We start from the raw sequence: 13,272 nt of genomic DNA, 5'->3' as shown, positions 1-13,272 counted from the left end.
AAATTCACAACTGCATCCAGCTGCTCAGAGTAGATAAGGCCTAAAAGCCGGGCGTCCTCTCCATTTATGACAGTGCCATATGAGGATCTGTCTTGGCAGACTGCAGACACTGGTCTAATGCACTCTTATTAAATATGTATTTGGGCAGTAATGTTTAATCTATAATTTTAGAAATAAAATACATGACACTTTACTGTTGCTGACTTTGCAGGCACGAGAACATTGTTCCTTTTGTGCTCACTGTTAATGTCAATGATGGGCATATACTTCTCATGATATGACCATACTGTATAAGGCTATGTACGCATGCTGGTGGATTTTACCACGGATTTGCTGCAGAAAATATGTCTAACATTTGTGCAGTCATTCCTCAGCAAAACCTATGAGTATAAAAAAAAAAGCTGTGTGCACACTGCGTTTTTTTTTATACCTGCGGATTTACCCACAAAATTTCCGCTGTGGAATTAATGTGCATGTCACTTCTTTTCTGCAGGTCCCTGCAGTTTTGCCATTAATTGTTGGTAAAAACCCGCAGGGACCAACCTGCGGAAAAACCGCAGCAAAACCACGTGCGGATTTCGTTGCGGTTTTGATGCGTTTTTTTCCCGCAGGTCCGAGATTCTTTCAGAGGGTCCGTTTTTTTCTTAAGAGAGTCATGTTCTAGTGCGCACATAGCCTAAAGGGGGTATTTTTAAGTTTGGAAATGATCCCCTATCCCAAATCTTGTGGCAGTGCCGAAGACCAGCTCAATGTAGCATCCAACTATCTTCCGCGGTTTCATTTAGAATGAATGGGGTGATAGTGCACATGAACAACCACTGCAAAATTTATAGCGGGTGCCTCAAAGCCCGGCTCTCTGTATGATTGGGGACTCCAGCGATCAGAAAGTTGTTCCCTATCCTATGGACAGGTGATAACATCCAAACTCCTGAACACCCCTTTCATGAAAACCACTTCTACACTTGCCAAATTATATTAAAGGGGTTTTATGGTTTCTAAACACCCCAATACCCCAGATGTAGTTTGTGTTTAAGAATGCTAAGTCTCCGCCATTGCTCCTGGTGTCTACTATCATCTACAGGGCCGCAGGCGATGACTGAGCTTAGCGGATTATGTCGTCAACTCTGCAGATCCGCTGAGATCAATTATTGGGTTCAGTGATGTCCGTAATGAAACAATAACGGGCACTGGCAGCAGCAGAGAGCGCTGGATTCAGGAGGAGGAGTAAAGAACAATGATGTTTTTGAAAACAAATTGCGTCAGGATAAAAGGGTTTTACAATTTAAGAATTGTGAATTATATTTGAAGTAAAATCAGAAAAAAATAAATGAATAATAAGATGTTGAGTGTGAAAATAACTAATTTAGGTTTTATTTTGTATTCATATTTATTGATTTTTTTTGACCACCAAAAATCTATTAAATTGAACTGCAGTACAATGTAAGAAATTCTCACTCACAGCGATATATACATGGCTGAAAGTGTTGGCACCCTTGAAATTGCGTCTGAAAATTAAGTATTTCTCCCAGAAAACTATTCCAATTACACGTTTTGTTATACACTAGTTTATTTCCTTTGTGTGTATTGGAACAACATTAGAAATAAAAGAGGGGAAAAAGGCAAATTGGACGTAATTTCACAAATTCCCCAAAAATGGACTGTATAAAATTGTTGGCACCCTCCACTTAACATTTAGTTGTACACCCTTTTGAATAAATAACTGCAATCAATCACTTCCAATAACCATCAACAAGCTTCTTACACCTCTCAACTGGAATTTGGGACCACTCTTCTTTTGCAAACTGCTCTAGGACTCTCATATTTGAAGGCTGCCCAGACAGTTCTCTTCTGCCCTCTATGCTCCATGCTTAATCTGGCACACAGAGACCCACTTCTCCCCTTTTTATCTAGTTTCAGGTGTGATTTTCATATTGCCCACACCTGTTATTTGCCAGAAGTGAGTGTAAATGAGCATCACATACTTGAAACAAAGTTGTTTACCCACAATTTTAGTAAAGTGCCAACAATTTTGTCTGACCCATTTTTGGGGTTTTGTGTGAATATACATCGAATTTTGTTTGCCTTTTCTTTGTGGGTATTGGAACAAAAAAAAACCAAAAAAAAAAACCTGTATATACCAAAACATGTGTAATTGCAATAATTCTGGGAGAAATCCTTCTTTCAAGGGTACCAAGCCTTTTGGCCATGACTGTAAAACCACACACATTTCTTAGAGCAGTCAGTGTTTCTTTGTAGATCTGTAGCATGCTCTAAAGCATGGGTCCCCAATTCCAGTCCTCAAGGGCCGCCAACAGTGCATGTTTTCAGGATTTCCTTAGTATTGCACATCTAATAATTTAATCACCTGCACAGTTGATTATTCCAACACCCCTGCAATGCTAAGGAAATCCTGAAAACATGCACTGTTGGCGGCCCTCGAGGACTGGAGTTGGGGAACCCTGCTCTAAAGGCCCCGTCACACACGGAGATAAACTTTGGCAGATCTGTGGTTGCAGTGAAATCATGGACATATTATACCATTTGTACAGAGCCACAAACCTGGCACTGATTGTCCACAATTTCACTGCAACCACAGATCTGCCGCAGATTTATCTCTGTGTGATGTCTCAGATTTCAGCACAATGAGTTTAATTTGTCTCAGATCCATTGCAAAATGTACACATTCTGAATAAAGAATACATTTTATTCCAATGCAGCTAATTTGGGAAGTGAACGGGTCTTTTACAAATGTTCTCATTTTGAAATGCATTAATTTGATGTGGATAAAGGTCATAATTCAGTACATTATAATAAATCGGGGTGAACTGATCTTAATTTTGTATGAGCCATTGGTTGCCTATACTTTCTGGACTTTTAATTACATATAATTGAGTCCTAAAATGATGCTGCTTGTATAATGTGATATGAAAGATTATATGTGAGTGATAAATAAAATATATAGCTCAATAACTGGCTTGGCATGTGATCTTGATTTTCTAAATTATGTGATGCCACTAGAGAATAAAGTAGAAATTCGCCTGTGTCTCTTAGGCTATGTGCGCACGTTGCGTACTAGCCCTGCAGATATTTCTGCAGCGATCTGAAGAGCACATGTGCGCTTTAGATCGCTGCAGAAATGTCCGTAGTGAAAGCCGATTCCATGCGCTCTGCCTGCAGCTCCTGCCATAGACAGAGCAGGAGCTGCCGGCAAAGCGCAGGAAAGAAGTGACATGTCACTTCTTTTTGCGCAGCGCTTCGGCAGTAGCCGAAGCGCTGCGCTCTTAGACGCCACGTGCGCACGGCCCCTGCACAATCTCCATAGACTGTGCAGGGGACGCAGGACGCATGCAGTTACGCTGCGCTACAAAGCGCAGCGTAACTGCATGTTTTTACGCAACGTGCGCACATAGCTTTAGGCCTCTTTCACACAGCGGGGTCTCTGGTACGTATGTGACAGTTTTTATACGTACCAGAATCACGGACATACGCAGACCCATTAAAATATCAATGGGTCTGCGCACACATCAGTGATGTTTCACTGACCGTGTCTCCGTGCGGCATACACGCGTGTCCATGTGCTCCGCACGGAGACGTCCTTTTTTTTTTTTTTTTTTGTGGCGTCACTGATGTCCCACGGACCACACTATGGTGTGATCTGTGAAACATGTACCAGAATAACACGGACATCAAAAATAAAAAGCTTTTTATACTTACCTTCTCCAGCGACGCGGTCTCTGGCCTCTCCTGCCTCCTCTTCCTATCCCAGCTGCTTATTCTCATGCACATTCATTTATACACTGAGCAGCTGTCCCGGAAGTAGCTGCAGCAGAGATCAGTGGTGGCCGGATACACAGCAGAGTCGAAGAGTTAAGCACCACGGACAGCAGGAGCAGAGACACCTGTGCGGTGAGTGTACGCCCATGTGCTATGATGAATAACAGACACGGATAGCACATGGACAACCCACGTGTGTCGTGAATCACGGCACATGGAGGGACATATACATTTTTTACACGTCAGTGAAAAAGTGTGTTTGCTTTTCACTGACGTGTAAATCAGAACTTACAGGTACAGGATATTCTGTTGCTCAATTTTAACTGATATTATGGTGACAGTCATGATTAGGAAATAGATCACGGTAGAGAATTAAAGGGGTTATCCCAGAATAATGAAAATCTGCACAGTGGTAGCAATAGAAAAAAGTATGTCCGCTCACCTCTTGTAGCAAATGATGCAAAATCTTTGGGGAGTGCACATATAGAAAATCCAGATAAAGGATGAATATGAATCAGAGGTAGAGGAAAAAGCCAGCACTAGGCCTCAGATAAAGGATAAACCAGTAATGTTTATTAGCACATCCAAAAAAGGAAAATATCACACGTTAAAAGAGGACATCCTAATAGAAATAGCATTGGCCTACGCATTTCAAACCTGTGTGTGGTTATTTGTGGCACACTCCTGCAGGTGATTTCCTGTGTAAATATACACCCATGAACCTGTTAAACAGCTGCAACCTCTGTTAGCAATGGGTGTGTAAAGAAAAAATAACCCTAATGATGGTAAAAGCCTTGGGGTTAATTTAGATGTATGTATACAGCGATGTTGTCCAGCCTTTGCTTACAAGTTTGCAGTCACTGAATTGACAACCGACGCATGCTCAGTAGAGCAGGGACTACCCCAGCCGATGAAACTGGCATCACTGATGGCGCTGCGTTTCAGGGCATGGACCGTGACCGCAGCCTCTGCCCCTGATGAGGACTCATTTCACTATCAGATTCTCAAGCGTCATCTGAGGAAGCAGTAAAAAAAAAAAGAGTAGTTTGGGAACAGTAAAGACTTTTGAATTAAAGTACAGTATATTAGAAAAGAGATTAGCGTGTGACATTAAAAAGCTAGGCATTCAAGATTAAAATAAGTTTTAGTTTTGGACCACCCCTTTTAATTAAATTTTCTTGTGATCCCTGGCAATCAAACCCATAACCTATATTGTTACAGGCAACAGCTAAGGCTGCTTTCACACCTCCGGTTTTTGCTATGCGGCACATTCCGGCACTTTGCAGGAAAAACGCAACCGTTTTTTTTTTTTGCTGGCGGTTGCGTTTTTCCTGCATAGACTTTAAAGGGGTTATCCGACTTAATTAGTTGTTTTTTTTTATTACCCTATTGGGCTACATTGGGGCAGGTAAGTAGATAGTGAGCACTTACCTGCCCTGCTTTCAGCTCCTCTCCCCCGGCTCAGAGTGGTCATGTGACCGCTCCTGCCGCGATTTTGCTGCTTCCGGTCATTTCATGTCAACATGGGCAGGACCATGATGACATGCAAATCTGGAACAGCATGTCGCTTCCCTGCTGGGCGGGTACAGTGTGATGAGCCCCGCCCCCTTCCCTGCACCTTCCCACACATTCCCCCGCACCCTACTCCCTGCGACCTCCCCCTGCACTGCTGTGGGGTCCGTGACCTGGGGGAGGGGCCTGGCGGCGGTTGCCGTGGTGTCAGCGCCAGCACCGGGCCCCTGCTCAGGATCATACATTCAAATGTACCGAGATCACAGATGCCGGTACATTTGAAAGCGCTGATGAGAGGGAGCGCTGCTTCTCATCACTGTCTCGATGTCTGTGTCTGACAGATCAGGACAGCGGTGACGTCACTACTGTGCTGATATGGCCAGACCAGACAGCGGACGAACGTGCAGGAGCGGCGTGGACCGAGGAGGGGTGAGTATGTATTCCCTACATGTGTTCCCTATGGGGGTAGGGGGGGTCGGTACAGAGCGCCGTGTGTGTGTGTGTGTGTGTGCGGTGCAGAGCCCTGTGTGTGTGTGTGTGTGTGTGCGGTGCAGAGCCCTGTGTGTGTGTGTGTGCGCGGTGCAGAGCTATATGTGTGTGTGTGTGGTGTGCAGAGCCATATGTGTGTGTGTGTGGTGTGCAGAGCCATATGTGTGTGTGTGTGTGGTGTGCAGAGCCATATGTGTGTGGTGCGGTGCAGAGCCCTGTGTGTGTGTGCGGTGCAGAGCCCTAAGTGCGTGTGCGGTGCAGCGCCCTGTGTGCGGTGCAGAGCCCTGTGTGCATGTGCGGTGCAGAGCCCTATGTGCGTGTGTGTGGTGCAGAGCCCGATGTGCGTGTGTGTGGTGCAGAGCCCGATGTGTGTGTGTGGTGCAGAGCCCGATGTGCGTGTGTGTGTGGTGCAGAGCCCGATGTGCGTGTGTGTGTGGTGCAGAGCCCGATGTGCGTGTGTGTGGTGCAGAGTCCGATGTGCGTGTGTGTGGTGCAGAGTCCGATGTGCGTGTGCGGTGCAGAGCCCTATGTGCGTGTGCGGTGCAGAGCCCTATGTGCGTGTGCGGTGCAGAGCCCGATGTGGTGTGGGGTGCAGAGCCCGATGTGGTGCTGTTATTTGCAATGCTGTAGTGATAACAGGTCAGGTGCTGGGGCAGAATACTGGCAGGGAATGTGTGTGCAGGGGGCGGGGCTGGACAGTGAGGCCGGGCAGGGGGCGAGGCTGGACACTGAGGCCGGGCGGTGCAGCTCTAACTGGGAAGTTTAGCACAGGAAGTTATCATGTTTGCTGGAGCTGAATGTAAACAAAGAGCTGCAGAGAATAAAGGGCGACTTCAAGAGGAGCAAAAGTTAGAAAACAAAAAATAACAATGTAGGGGTGTTTTATATGACAATACAGCACAGATTAGCTTACCAAAAATTTTTGAGTTTATGTCGGACAACTCCTTTAATTAGTGCCGCATTGTGCCGCATGGCCTTGCGTTTGGTCCGGTTTTTGCCGCATGCGGCAGATTTAGCCGATGCGGCGGCCGGATGGAACGTTGCCTGGCACGTTGTTTTGTGCGGCAAAAAAACCCGCATCGCGCCACATCCGGCCGATGCGGCGCTTTTCTCAATGCATCCCTATGGATGCCGGATGCGGCAAAAACCGCATCCGGCCTCCCCATGCGGTTTTTGCCACTGCGCATGCTCAGTAGCATGCCGCAAGCGGCAAAAACCGGACAGGCGCATGTAAAAAACGTATGCAAAGGATGCGGTGTTTTCACCGCATCCGTTGCATAGGTTTCACAGCCGATTGAGCCGCACAGCTCAAGCCGGATGTGTGAAAGTAGCCTAAAGCTATGAGCCACAGGCTTTTCTGGTAAGATTGGGAGGCTTTGCAAGCTCTGAACACAAACACATGATATTTGTACATAGAGATACATTGTACATAGCAGTGAGAAACCAAGGTGAGCTTGACATTTCATTCTGTGAATCCCCCTGACTGTGTGTGTCCTGTTGGGACCCGGTCGCTCTCAGCCCTTAGCCACATTGAGGCCTATTTTAGACCCATGGTAAGGTTTTAATATTAGAGAGTGTAGGTACTATCCCAACTGGGTACACCTTGACGTTTGGTGGGATAGCTTTATGCTTTTTTTGATCAAAAACAGTGTTTACTAAGTACCCTATATTTATATGCACTATGCTTTTATTTAGTTACAGCAGGGTATGTTTTCACAATTTTTCCCTTGGTTTCTCTTTGTCTAATGGCCAGTGTGAACATGAGCTCACAAGCTCCATGTATACCATCTCATACTCTGGCTCACTTTTTTGTTTTTATTGTACATAGCAGTGTATTTTTATGTCCCTGTATTCTAGAGGGAAAATAAAAAGTAATTTTTTTTCCTATAACATTTCTAAAAAAAAACTAAAATAAAATAATCACATTTTTAATTTGCTTTTTAAAATAATTATAACAACTCTTCCAACACATCGATTATTTATGGTGATCGGTAAATGGTGTAAAAAAATGTAACGCTGAAGTCGTGGTCACACAGTGTAAATGCTTTTTTTTCTGCACATTTTCTTCTGGCTCATACAGCATGATGTAGTAACAATCTTCTCTTATTATCGCGTTTGCTGCATTTTTTTGCGTTTTCTCGGTTATTTGATGCGTTTTTGGTGAAGATATGAATCCATGTTCTTAATAGTCTGAGTCTCAGTCTGATACCGCACCGCACAACCAGTTCTACCCTCACCTACTGTATCCTCCCCTATCCCTTGTAGACTGTGAGCCCTCGTGGGCAGGGACCTCTATCCTCCTGTACCAGTCTGTGCCTTGTATTGTTTATGATTATTGTACTTGTCCCTATTATGTGTACCCCTTTCACATGTAAAGCGCCATGGAATTGATGGCGCTATAATAATAATAGCACATGGCTTTGATTCTGCACTAAACGTTTTTGTTTGCTCTTGCTTGTGTTTTGTTCAGGCTCCACATAGAAACCTACAGAGGGGAAAAAAAAAAAATTAAAAGCGCCCAGTTCAGCAGCGTCAAAAGCAGGGGTTTTCATGAAATCCCATCCACTTTACTTTGACATTTAGGCTGTATTCATATATAGCGTAAATATTTTGTGAGTTTGTGTGTGTGTGTGTGTGTGTGTGTGTGTGTGGGCACAGAAGTTCTGTGTTTTAATTGTGATTTCATAAAAGCTTCTACCCACTATGCATCTAAGGCCGGAGTCACACTTGTGAGTAACTCGCGCGAGTCTTGCATCACATCACCCGGCATGGCCGCACACTCTCCTGACAGGAGCGGGTCGGCTGCATGTATTTCTATGCAGCTGAGACGCACCTGTCCGGAGAGCATCAGGCCATGCTGGGTGAGGCAATGTGAGATACACGCAAGTGTAACTCCAGCCCTAACACTGCTGAACTGTACAAATTTGTTGCTTTTTTTTTTCCTCTCTTCTCTTTAGAGGCTTCTATGTGGAGCCTAATCCTATGTGTGCAAGCAGAGTATTTGGTGCAGAAATGTTTCGCATCTTCTGGCAGAAAAATGCACCAAAAACAGTTTTTTGTTTTTTTTTTTTAATTTAATGCGTTTTTCATAAGTCAATGGGTGGAAGAACTGAACATGGCAGCCAAAAACACATCAAGAACTGACCTGCTGCAGATTATATTCTGCATGAAATCTGCAAGGAAAAAAATAAGCAACGTGTGCACAACACTTCAGAATTCTCATGGATTTTGCTGGCATAACAATAGGCATGTGGATTTGTGACAAATCTGCACCGTGAAAACACACAAAAAAAACCTGTGTGAATGTGGCCTAAAAAAAAGCGTGAAAAAACTGCATTTACTTTTTGTTTCGTGCAGAACCAAAGCTTTTCTGTAATATAAACATCAACAACCAGAGAGGATTGATGTTCCGTAGTTTGGTGTGGACACCTGCAGAAATCCATAGATCCTCACTAGATATGAGCAGGATGCACAGATGATGTTGCATCAGTCCTGCCTTATGAAATGCTGTGCCAGGGACACTGGAGGGCAAGAGATGTGGACTCCTACCCGGATGCCGGGTACCTCTGACCAGGATGCCGGACAGGAATCCTGTGCATGGATCCGCTCATCTCTAGTCCCAACCATCACAGATACAGCGGACAGTCCCGGATCTGGGTCTACACCCTGCAGTCCTAGGCGTCTGCTGAATCTCCCTCACTGCCCCTCTGCCATCTCCTGCCAGGGTAGAAACAAATGGCAGATGGGTGCGGACAAAGTTTGCGGCATGGTTTGTCCCTCTTTCTTTTCTAGTAAAGATGGTGGGTATGGAGGTATATAGTCTGGGCCAGTGTGTGTCCGGTATAAAAGCCCCATATCCATAACGGGTAATCATTTACTACAGAAAATTGTGTAGGGTGATCAGACGCTGCACCTTGCTGAGTGACACCTGCCGCTGTGATGCCCAATGGCCACACAATTTTAAAAACAAATCCTGGATCCATCAGGCAAATGCAGCGAGGTGTCTGCCATCATCCGAATATATTGTGATGATCAATGCCTATGTAATTCACAGCAGGGCAGACATATAATTGGTGCAACCTGCGCAGCTGGGTCCAAGAGGTCAGAGGGCCATGACCATCTCCAAAGCAGTAAGGAATAACGTTTGGAACACCATTCTAAGTCTGAACTGGGTGCAAAAACCTAAAAAAACATCACTATGGGGAGATAAGGTATGCACACCAGTGACTATGTAAGGGGAATACATAAAATAGCAGAAACTGCTGTGTGAATACTGACTTGAAAAATCCAATAGCTATATGTAAGAGTGAAAATGTGAAAAATGGAATCTGCATTACTGCCATGAATATATGAATCAAGAGAAATTTAGCTACTGAATTGATCAATGCAATAGAGCCCCAACACTACGCCAAAGTATTTCTCTACGTTGGGGTCCCTAGCTTGTGTGTGTCCTCTCATGCAGTTAAAAAACTTACCGTGTATGGGAGGCTGAGACCCAGGCTATATATGCGTATGATATGGATTGGCAATAGGTGTGGTTGGGGAGGGTTCACAAACGAAAAACTACTAACAATAAGGAATAACGTTTGGAACTCCATTCTAAGTCTGAACTGGGTGCAAAAACCTAAACCTTAGGTTTTTGCACCCAGTTCAGACTTAGAATGGTGTTCCAAACGTTATTCCTTATTGTTATTGTTAGTAGTTTTTCGTTTGTGAACCCTCCCCAACCACACCTATTGCCAATCCATATCATACGCATAAATAGCCTGGGTCTCAGCTTCCCATACACGGTAAGTTTTTTAACTGCATGAGAGGACACACACAAGCTAGGGACCCCAACGTAGAGAAATACTTTGGCGTAGTGTTGGGGCTCTATTGCATTGATCAATTCAGTAGCTAAATTTCTCTTGATTCATATGTTCATGGCAGTAATGCAGATTCCATTTTTCACATTTTCATTCTTACATATAGCTATTGAATTTTTCATGTCAGTATTCACACAGCAGTTTCTGCTATTTCATGTATTCCCCTTACATAGTCACTGGTGTGCATACCTTATCTCCAAAGCAGGGCATTGTGCATTATGATGAGACCCTGGGCTGCAGAGGGCCATATTGGTTCACAGATCTCAGGTCAGTGAATACTCTGGGTATGACTGGCACAAGAGCAGGGCTGGGTATAGGGCAGCTCTGGTGAATGCTGGCAGCACAAAAACCCAACCTATAGTAGTGGCAATATCTATGGATCCCCGTACAACTACAACTCCCAGCATGCTCTGCCAGCACAAAGGCCTGATAGAGCTGTCTTCCTGTGACTGCACATAACACAGGTGGACTGTAAACAGCTGTTGTCATTGGTTGGAAGCAAGCAGAGGTGTTACACTGAGGCAGCCGCTGTACACAGTGGAGGATTATGGTTCCAGAATACAGTGCTGTTCAGTATACTGTGCTATAAACCTCACTCTACACCAGTGCACGGACCCGGGGCTGGGAACGAATTACTGACAGGACAACTTCCGCTTCTGGCCGTTTCCATGGTGATGGACACTCCTTTGGAACGCATGATTGCACCGGAAGTCGTACGTTCCACTTTTCTTTCCCTTTGAGATGCTCTGACTTTAGTTCCTAGCGGAGATCTAGCCTCGTGGTTTCCTCACGGTGTGGAGTCACTGAGGCGCCCGAGGTGAGTGCAGGGGCTTTATCCAGGGAGGAGCACTGCTCTGAGAGGGGGGGCTGCGAAGGGAAGGAATATTATGTAGGTGGGACATGGCCGGAAGTCCGCCCCGCACCAGGTACCGCTGTCACCTGCTCAGCACTGCTGTGTACTTACCTGTATCTGTGGGGAGAGTATGTCATATACGTGCTCCTGTGTGGACTGGTGCGGGGGAGCAGCCAAGCAGATCTCCACTCATCCTAACCAATAGTGGAGAATGAATGCAGAGATCTGATTGGTTGCTACTGGCAACTGCTCATCCCCCTATCGCTGCGCCAATATCCCACTGACAGTGTAGACATCGCTGTCCTCTGCTGATATCAGTAATATATGAGGACGGCTCCCCTATAATAAGACTCATCAGTCAGTTATAGGTTATTGAGTCTGACAAACCTGTATGGGGACAGGCGGCTTGTCACCAGCGATGAGCGAGCACCACCATGCTTGGGGATCGGAACGAGCAGGTCAGATGGGCGCGACTCAAGTATAATGAAAGTTAATGGGGAACTCAAGCATTTTCTGAGAAATCTTCATGAAAAATTGCTCGGGTTTCCCATTAACGTCTGTTATATTCAGTACACGAGTCGCCCCCATTCGAGCGTGTGACTGCTCATTACGAGCCCCCGAGCATGGCAGCGCTCGCTCATCACTAGTGTCACTCTGATCGCTCGCTCCCGTACACTTTGCTTGTAGTTTGCGAACACTGATTTACCGATTTGACTGATGGTAATATGGCTGCTGTTATGTATTCTAAGGGTTTGTGTGCCACCCCCGTGGAAGCAGCCGAGCTGCTCGGATCCAGGTTCGCTGTGGCTCGAGGGTCTCCGGACCCGGGGGTCGTGCGGCCACTCGATTAAAAGGGGTATTTACAGGCGAGTTGATGTATAGTTCGTGACGCCATCCGTGGTGTACAGTAAATTGGGGAATACTGCCGCTGCCAGTACCCGGGGTGATGGAGTGGGGCAGCAAGGTGTTGTAACCCTCCATGGGTAGGGGGAATGCCCCGGAACTCGGTGGGGTGCAGGGGTCACTTTCGTACTCACTCAGTTCATAAGCAGACACTGACAACCGGGTAAACCAAGTCTCTGGGTACCGCTGCCGCTGAGGGGAGCTCGTCCGGGTCCCATCCCCAATGGTGCTGCCTGGTGATCCATGACCTGCCAGACAGCTGTCTGTGGATGGATACCTGGCCTTGGTATTTCCCTTGTCATATCTTTAAACTTGTCAAAGAGTTGGATATTGACTAAAAGGGCCACTTCATATGGTGGTTTCCTAAAAAGAGCCACTCCTTGGCTATGTCCTTCCCGGAGAAATATCTGGCTAGTTTCTGTGTCGAGACTCCTAACAGAGGCTCTACAGACTTTTTTGATTTGCATATTTCCCCGGGGGCAATGCACCTAGGATTTCACTGTATTGAGCGTCCTCGTTGGCTGCCGGCAGTGTTTTCTCTGGCTGGTCTCCCCGAGATCAGTGATTGTTTAGTCTTATGACCCGCCTCCTGGCACTTAGTTTGACTTCAACTTGATGGCCCGGTAGCTTGGAACGAGCCGTGCCCCGCTCCCTACTATGGCTAAGTATGGGAGTTTGCTCTCAGGGCTCACGCTTGGGATTTTCTGGACCGTTTTGGGTTGGAAAGTCCTATCCCCCTCGTTGCGCTAATGCCTCGATTCTGGAGCGGGTGGGAACAGATCATAAAGGCTCCGTTCTCCTCAGGTTAATTGTTGGGTTGCCTGAAGCTACTCCCCGACCTAGGGTCTGTGTACCCCGTCGTGCCTTCTATCCCGG

At 45.9% G+C, this 13,272-nt stretch overlaps 1 protein-coding gene and 1 long non-coding RNA gene across 2 annotated transcripts in view; one reads left to right on the top strand and one right to left on the bottom strand.

The window, feature by feature from the left end:
- Window positions 1-4,081: 4,081 nt before the first annotated feature.
- Window positions 4,082-11,686, bottom strand: LOC142303975 (uncharacterized). Its single transcript, XR_012753059.1, has 3 exons — window positions 11,605-11,686; window positions 11,281-11,507; window positions 4,082-4,789 (listed from the first exon to the last, which is right to left on the bottom strand). It is a non-coding gene; the product is annotated as an uncharacterized LOC142303975 (long non-coding RNA).
- The window catches only part of VPS33B (VPS33B late endosome and lysosome associated), a 164,393-nt gene continuing 162,504 nt past the window's right edge, over window positions 11,384-13,272 (top strand). Inside the window, exon 1 of the mRNA XM_075345903.1 lies at window positions 11,384-11,457. The gene's annotated coding sequence lies outside the window, so the exon portion shown is untranslated. The remainder of the gene's footprint in view (window positions 11,458-13,272) is intronic.

This window comes from Anomaloglossus baeobatrachus, chromosome 4 (assembly GCF_048569485.1).
Source record: "Anomaloglossus baeobatrachus isolate aAnoBae1 chromosome 4, aAnoBae1.hap1, whole genome shotgun sequence".
NCBI classification, from domain to species: domain Eukaryota; kingdom Metazoa; phylum Chordata; class Amphibia; order Anura; family Aromobatidae; genus Anomaloglossus; species Anomaloglossus baeobatrachus.
The sequence above is the reverse complement of the archived record's forward strand: the minus strand, read 5'-3'. Positions and strand labels throughout refer to the sequence as shown.